Source organism: Anoplopoma fimbria, unplaced genomic scaffold, assembly GCF_027596085.1.
Source record: "Anoplopoma fimbria isolate UVic2021 breed Golden Eagle Sablefish unplaced genomic scaffold, Afim_UVic_2022 Un_contig_7523_pilon_pilon, whole genome shotgun sequence".
In the NCBI taxonomy this organism is placed as follows: domain Eukaryota; kingdom Metazoa; phylum Chordata; class Actinopteri; order Perciformes; family Anoplopomatidae; genus Anoplopoma; species Anoplopoma fimbria.
In genome coordinates, this window is record NW_026551417.1 from 73,151 (window position 1) to 81,226 (window position 8,076).

At 45.4% G+C, this 8,076-nt stretch overlaps 2 pseudogenes; both read right to left on the reverse strand.

The window, feature by feature from the left end:
* Positions 1–2,576: 2,576 nt before the first annotated feature.
* LOC129115523 (neurogenic locus notch homolog protein 1-like) lies at positions 2,577–4,306 on the reverse strand (annotated as a pseudogene).
* Positions 4,307–5,603: 1,297 nt separating this feature from the next.
* Positions 5,604–7,257, reverse strand: LOC129115524 (zinc finger BED domain-containing protein 4-like; annotated as a pseudogene).
* Between the last annotated feature and the right edge of the window lie 819 nt (positions 7,258–8,076).

The window sequence follows — 8,076 nt, forward strand, 5'->3', positions numbered from 1 at the left end:
AGCTATACTGTACGATTTGAGAGAGCTAGCATGATTTGAAATTAGCTTCTCTTCGGAGTTCCGTTTAACTCCTCCCCCACCCTTCAGGACTCCCTGCCCCCACCCCTCGACACAGAGCCGTGCACGAGCGCTGCTGCTACTTAGCAACCAGGTAGCTACGCTGCCGCTGCCTCATTGAGCGAGAGCTGAGCTAACGGTCGGCTGCGTTTCTCTACAAACTAGGATGTCTCATTCACCGGTAAGAACACACCTAATATTATAATATTATAATGCTAAATGTTTAAAACAAACATGATGAGGCCTACTTTTACTGTTAGTAGTAGTACTCACAGCCGTCAGGCTAGCTCATAAGCACAGATTGACTGGTAACAGTAAAGAAAAAGTTCACAGTTTACTTACACACATATTTTGTGTAGTATATTACACTTTATTTATCATTCATTGTTTTGCTTGTCAGAGTTCACAAGATGAGAGTTTTTTGGGCTCTGACACAGACTACAGTCCCGAGCCAAACACGTCGTCGGGTCAGAGGGGACGGGCCCGAGGTCGACTGTCTGCAAGAGAGCAGGCCATTAGGGGCAGAGGAAGTAGAGGTGGAAGTGGAAGACGGGGAGCAAGAGGCACTGGACGAGCGGGAAGAAGCAGGAGACGCGGGGCTGCAGTAAACCTGGGGCAGGATGATGTACTGCGAGTGGAGAAAGTTTATTCCTTTTCTGCTTGTTTTTATTAATTATTTATATGTAACACCATAAGGTAATCACCAAACCTACCTTTATTATCACTAAAAGGAGAATAGTAACACAAACTATTTATGATTATTGTTATATCCTTAGTGGAGTTGTCAATGCTGCATCACAATTTGTGTTAAGACAGTATAAATGAAAAGTTGCTTTTACAAATACTTAATTATCTTTTATTTTACAGGAAACTGGCAGAGAAGACTCAAAATCAACGTGCAGTTCTACTTCTATTAATGGGTCACCCCTACCTCAGACATCCACTCCAGTGAAAAGATGTCCTGCAAAGCACACAACACCTGAAAAGGTTGTGAAGTTATCCTTCCCAGAATATGTTTTGCACACTGACACCGAACTAGAGCAAGTCCGAAAACAATATTTTGAGTTGGCGAAGACCGGTGAAGAGAGCAACTGCCAAATGTCGAAGGACCTCAGATGTCGGCTCATCCGAAACACCATGACCAGTATGATCGCAATCCTGAGGGCTAAGGGGGACGGAGACAGATACCCGTCAAAGCCGGAAATTACAGCTATGGCAAAGAGAATAGTGCTGTACTACCCAATGCTGCAGGACCGAGACCTGAGCAGCAAGAATGCATGGGTAGGTCAAATGCATCCAGGTGCAGCATCCAGGTGCATGTTTGGTATTTGTTTGATATTTGAATCATTTATTTGAATTTCTCTTGTCACAGGTTACTGTGTACTCTCAGCTTTACAAAAGATTGCAAAATGTGAGATCTCCCCAAAAGACCAATCCAAAGAGGCGCCGACTCGAGGAGCCAACGTGCCAACCTGAGCTGCTAAGTGACCCAGATGAATTACATTCAAGTGACTCAACAGTCATTCTGGATCGCTCCTCACAAGGGGTTACTTTCACACTCGTTTATGTCCTGCTCACATCTGCAGCCACAAAACCCGGGTAGACAGGTGCACGTGAAAGTGTTGATGCCATCGCGGCAAAGACCGCCGTTACTGCAGGGATTTGGTTTGCTGCAACCTCTTACCCGCTGGAAGGCCGATCAAACTCGTGCTTGACAGACACCTTTGTCTTCGTTTTGCTGTCACTCCTCTCTCCTCTCTCCTCTTTGCAGGAGTCTCTTCCCGCTGGAAGGCCGATCAAACTCGTGCTTGACAGACACCTTTGTCTTCGTTTTGCTTGTCATGGTGTTTCTTTCCTCTCTCCGATCTCTCCTCTTTGCAGGAGTCTCTTCCCGCTCCAGACCAGTTGATTTTCTTCGATCAAACTCACGTGAACATTGACAGACATCCTTATCCTCTCCTCGCATCCTCCTTTCTCATAATTACTATTTTTCTTTGCAGGAGTCTCTTCCCGCTGGAAGGCCGATTGACAGACACACATTCAAGTTGATGTCGATCTCACATGTTTGACGATTCGTGCTTGACAGACACCTTTGTCTTCGTTTTGCTTTCTTTCTTGGTAACCACCCATGGTGTTATGGCAGACGGCACCGCTGCGGCAGGGACTTCACACATTCGTTGATGTCGATCTCACATGTTTGACCTTGCCATCCTTCAGAGATGCAGGAGAAGCTCTAGTAGTCTTCAGCTTCCTTACACACTCCACCGTTTTTACAGGGTCTGGGGCTGCAGGGTGCCAGCAGGATCTCACAGGCACACTCGTTGATGTTGGTTTGGCAGTTAGGTCCAGTGAAGCCAGCTCTGCATGTGCAGTGGGTTGGACTCACACTCGTTGTTATTGATGTCACAGTTGATGGCGCAGTCGTCAATGTTGATGTTACACATTGTGCCTTTGGGGCAAGCACAAATATATGTGTTCTCCCTGTAATGACGTGGCACCGGCAGTTGTAGGTATTGACTTCATTCACACACACCGCCGTTCTGGCAGTTGTGGCCTGGACAGTCATCGATATTATGATCACAGTGCTGATCTGTGAAACCTGGAAGGCAGCTACAGTAAGACAGAGAGGGTGATGAGGTCTCACAGTGCTGTCCTGAATAACCTTCAGCACATTCACAGGTGCAGATCGCCTTGCCATTGACGGGGTTGGTGTCCAGTTGGAACCCTTTTGACACGGATTGCTGATGCAGGCGTCATCGAGGTGGCACAGCAAATCTGTGCACCCGTGAGGACACTCGCAAAAGAAGGAGGCTACGCGGTCGTGGCAGGTGGCGCCATGGTAACAAGCCGCGCTGGCACCGTCGTCGAGATTCTCACTGCAGTCGTCTCCAGTCTAACCGGCATGAACTCACACTCATCCACATTTTCTGTGCAGTATTGAGGTGTAATGACGTGGCACCGGCAGTTGTAAGTAGTGACTGCATTCTCTTGCTTACAGTGTGACCTGCTCTCCTATGCATAATCTATTCAACCTTTATTCATTCGCAAACGTAAAAAAACAGCAAGACACTTCTCATTCGCTGTCACTCCTCTCTCCTCTTTGCAGGAGTCTCTTCCCGCTGGAAGGCCGATCAAACTCGTGCTTGACAGACACCTTTGTCTTCATTTTGCTTTCTTTGTCCAGCAACTCCAGACCATCGTTGATTTTTTTTTCAGACCATCGTTGATTTTTTTCAACATTTCGTAACGCTCACGACCTCGAACATGCAGAACAAACACATCCTTATCCTCCTCCTCTGCATCCTCCTCCTCTGCACTAGAATACTGACATGGGAACGTGCTCAAATACGAGCTACAAAGCTGCTTCTCAAGATCATAATTACTATTTTGACAAAACATAAAAACAAAAGTTGATGGAAAACCAAGAAACAATCTCCTCAGTTTGACTCGACCTAATCAGACTAAAAATAATGCAGTCCCTCCTAATTCCAAGTCCCACCCCGATATCCTGTTTCATGCAAAGTTTAACCTCTTACAGCCGCTTTACAGGACTTCTCAGTCGCTGTCACTCCTCTCTCCTCTTTGCAGGAGTCTCTTCCCGCTGGAAGGCCGATCAAACTCGTGCTTGACAGACACCTTTGTCTTCGTTTTGCTGTCACTCCTCTCTCCTCTCTCCTCTTTGCAGGAGTCTCTTCCCGCTGGAAGGCCGATCAAACTCGTGCTTGACAGACACCTTTGTCTTCGTTTTGCTTTCTTTGTCCAGCAACTCCAGACCATCGTTGATTTTCTTCAGCAAGACACTTCTCAATCGCTGTCACTCCTCTCTCCTCTCTCCTCTTTGCAGGAGTCTCTTCCCGCTGGAAGGCCGATCAAACTCGTGCTTGACAGACACCTTTGTCTTCGTTTTGCTTTCTTTCTTGGTAACCACCCATGGTGTTATGGCAGACGGCACCGCTGCGGCAGGGACTTCACACATTCGTTGATGTCGATCTCACATGTTTGACCTTGCCATCCTTCAGGGCAGATGCAGGAGAAGCTCTAGTAGTCTTCAGCTTCCTTACACACTCCACCGTTTTTACAGGGTCTGGGGCTGCAGGGTGCCAGCAGGATCTCACAGGCACACTCGTTGATGTTGGTTTGGCAGTTAGGTCCAGTGAAGCCAGCTCTGCATGTGCAGTGGGTTGGACTCACACTCGTTGTTATTGATGTCACAGTTGATGGCGCAGTCGTCAATGTTGATGTTACACATTGTGCCTTTGGGGCAAGCACAAATATATGTGTTCTCCCTGTAATGACGTGGCACCGGCAGTTGTAGGTATTGACTTCATTCACACACACCGCCGTTCTGGCAGTTGTGGCCTGGACAGTCATCGATATTATGATCACAGTGCTGATCTGTGAAACCTGGAAGGCAGCTACAGTAAGACAGAGAGGGTGATGAGGTCTCACAGTGCTGTCCTGAATAACCTTCAGCACATTCACAGGTGCAGATCGCCTTGCCATTGACGGGGTTGGTGTCACAGTTGGAACCCTTTTGACACGGATTGCTGATGCAGGCGTCATCGAGGTGGCACAGCAAATCTGTGCACCCGTGAGGACACTCGCAAAAGAAGGAGGCTACGCGGTCGTGGCAGGTGGCGCCATGGTAACAAGCCGCGCTGGCACCGTCGTCGAGATTCTCACTGCAGTCGTCTCCAGTCTAACCGGCATGAACTCACACTCATCCACATTTTCTGTCAGTATTGAGGTGTAATGACGTGGCACCGGCAGTTGTAAGTAGTGACTGCATTCTCTTGCTTACAGTGTGACCTGCTCTCCTATGCATAATCTATTCAACCTTTATTCATTCGCAAACGTAAAAAAACAGCAAGACACTTCTCATTCGCTGTCACTCCTCTCTCCTCTCTCCTCTTTGCAGGAGTCTCTTCCCGCTGGAAGGCCGATCAAACTCGTGCTTGACAGACACCTTTGTCTTTTTTTAACATTTCTTTGTCCAGCAACTCCAGACCATCAGTTTTTTTTCAGCAAGTTAACTGAAATATTCATTTAAAGAAAAATTCAATAAATATTTCTTTAAATAAAATAAATTCCCTTGGAAAATATAAAAATAAATTAACTTGGAAAATATAAAAATATGTTACATAAAAAATAAACAGTAGTACTGCAAACACACTAGCAACCAGCAACAAAATGAAAATGACATTTGACACAGTTTAAAGTGCTGTGTATATAAAACAGAACATAAAACATGTAAAACAAACATTTGTATATAAAACAGAATATAATTTGTATATAAAACAGAACCTCAAGTAAACAACTGAGCAGCATAAAACAGCTTCCCTGAGCAGCATAAAACAGCTTCCCTGAGAAGCATAAAACAGCTTCCCTGAGCAGCATAAAACAGCAGCATATTCCAAATTGTTTTTAAGAAAATGTATGAAAACATTGAAGAAGTTTTACAGGAAATTATTGTAAACATGCAGTGCCTGAGTCTTCCTCACTTCTGAAAGTGCTTTCAGTACTCCCAGTTTAAGAACCGTAGGTTGTCATGACAGGAAACACAACTGTTCAGCATGTTCTCCAGTTAGTCTGCTTCTTTTATCATCATAAATATTCCCAATGACACTAAAAACTCTCTCACTAGGAACAGAGGATGGGGGTGGACAGAGGAATTTTCTAGCCAGTTGTGCAAGTAGGTGTAGGCGGGATGTGTTCTGTTTCCACCATTCCAGTGGCTGACCAGTCTGTCTGTCAATCAAAGGCTCACGGAGGTACTGCTTCAGCTGCTCAGAGATGTGATGCTCAATTTGCTCATCATCAGTCTCCTCAGCAGTACTTCCATGAGGCCCTAAGATGTTGGCATACATCTGTTCGAGAGCACTGGAGGCACCAGGTGATTCTTCCTCTCCCACCCTTCTCTGTTTCGGATCTGGTCCTTGGTCTTCCGTGGTGGCTATGTTCAGTTGCTCAGACACAATGGCATGCTCTTCTTGCATCCACTGTTTTGCCTTGGCCAGTGTGTCCATGGCAAAGACATGATTCTTGTAGCAGGATCCAGCAGCGTTGCTAAAACCAAACATTTGGTCTCCTCGATTTTTGCGAACCTTTTCTCCAAACTTTGCAGCATCGTCTCCCTCAGAGTTTTTATGCCCCTTGTGTTAGGACCCTCTGACTGAAGCAACATTTTCAGCACTGCAATGCTTGGGATGACACTGGAGATAGCCTCTGACCTGCAGTTCTGATCTCATTTGAGGGTAACTTCCTCAACTGGTTCCAGTGTGTCAATCAAATTGGCAATGATGTCCCATTGATCTGCTGTTGGCAGTAGCAAATTTTCCATATTCTCCAGCATAGATGTTCACAGCGCGTTTCTGCTCCAGCATCCTCTGCATCATGTGGAGTGTTGAGTTCCAGCGATTGGGTTCAGACTGAATGAGACTGTGCTGGGGAAGTCCAGTTCTTTTTGAATATCTTTCAGATGCTGCTTTGCCAGCACGGAGTGGTTGAAATGTTTGGCTATGGTCTTTAACTTGGCATTAACGTCCAGCACCACTCGCTGACTGTTGATCCCATCGTTCACCACAAGCTGTATAGTGTGTGCACTGCAGCTGAGATCAGGTACGTCTGTCAGTCTGAGGCCTTTTACCATGTTAGCACCACTGTCACGGAGCACTAGCACAACTCTGTCATGGCTGATGTCCCAGTGCTTCAGCATGCTGATGAACATGTTGCTGATGTACTCCCCAGTGTGGGAGCCAGACATTGCCTTGGCATTTAGGATGACTTGTTTCCTTTCCCAGTTGTCATCAATGAAATGACATGTTAGACTCATCAGTGCTTCAGTGTCCCCTGACCAACAGTCTGTTGTGAAAGACAAAAAGGGCCAGCATCCTCTGCAATGAGTGTTTTTATTTTCTTCTCCACTTTCGTAATGATACCATCTAGAACATCAGTGCGGTAGTGCTTCTCAGTTTTTAGTTTGTATCTGGGCTCCATTGCAGCCACCAGCCTCAAACCAATACCTGAGACAAATGAAAACGGCTGATTATCTGTGGCAATCATTTCTGTAACTAAAGTGTCAAGTTTTTTTGACCTGGGATCTGAATTCTGCCATTTACGTTGGGCATCAAACATGTCCATTACAGTTGGCTGAGATACGTTGGCTGTAGAGGCAGCTGCTTCTTCTTTTTCCTTTTGCATCTTTCAAGTGGGCTTGACTTTGCTTGTCACAGAAGCTTGGAGGTGACTTTCTTTGCAGGAGTCTCTTCCCTGTGTGGACCGTGGCTTGACAGACACTGATCTTGATGCACAACAATCTCTCAGGTGACTCCACAAATTTGTGGTGTTTTTCTTTTTACCTTTTTCAGACCCCCAAGCTCACCAGTCCATTGCAGATATTGCACTTGCCTTTCCCTGGTGTTGGCTCTGTGAAATGCTGCCACACTGGATTTGATTTTTGTTCTGCCATCAGACAGCAATTTCTACACAGAAGAAACAGACATCCTCAAGTCAGTGTACAACTCCAATATTCTATTCACATTAAAACAATTACACACTAATTTAGAAAAATGCGTAAAAGAAACAAAACCTTTGTCTTATGTGTTGTTTTTGTTTTTAACTTAATCAGACTTTTAAAACCAAATTACCATAATCTAGCAGTAATCACACAAATACATAAATAACAAAATAACTGTCATGATGCACAGACTTGCAAGGGCAATGCTAAACCCTTTGTGATTTCTCACATTCTTGACTATTAACGTTATACTACTTTACTGTGGACGTAGGCTATATACAGACATTGGTCTGAACACGTCACTTCACATCAGGCTTAAGATCCATTTTTATTCGCAAACACGTTGATAGAAACACACGCAGCTGCGCATGTTCTTGAGGTGAATTTTCTTTGATGTAAATAAGTTGGAAACTCGGCTATTGTCTGCGTCACCTAAACCACGCTTCTGAACAAATGTCATACACCGTTTGAGCTGCTCCATGGCTGCTCTGTGTCTCCAAGCA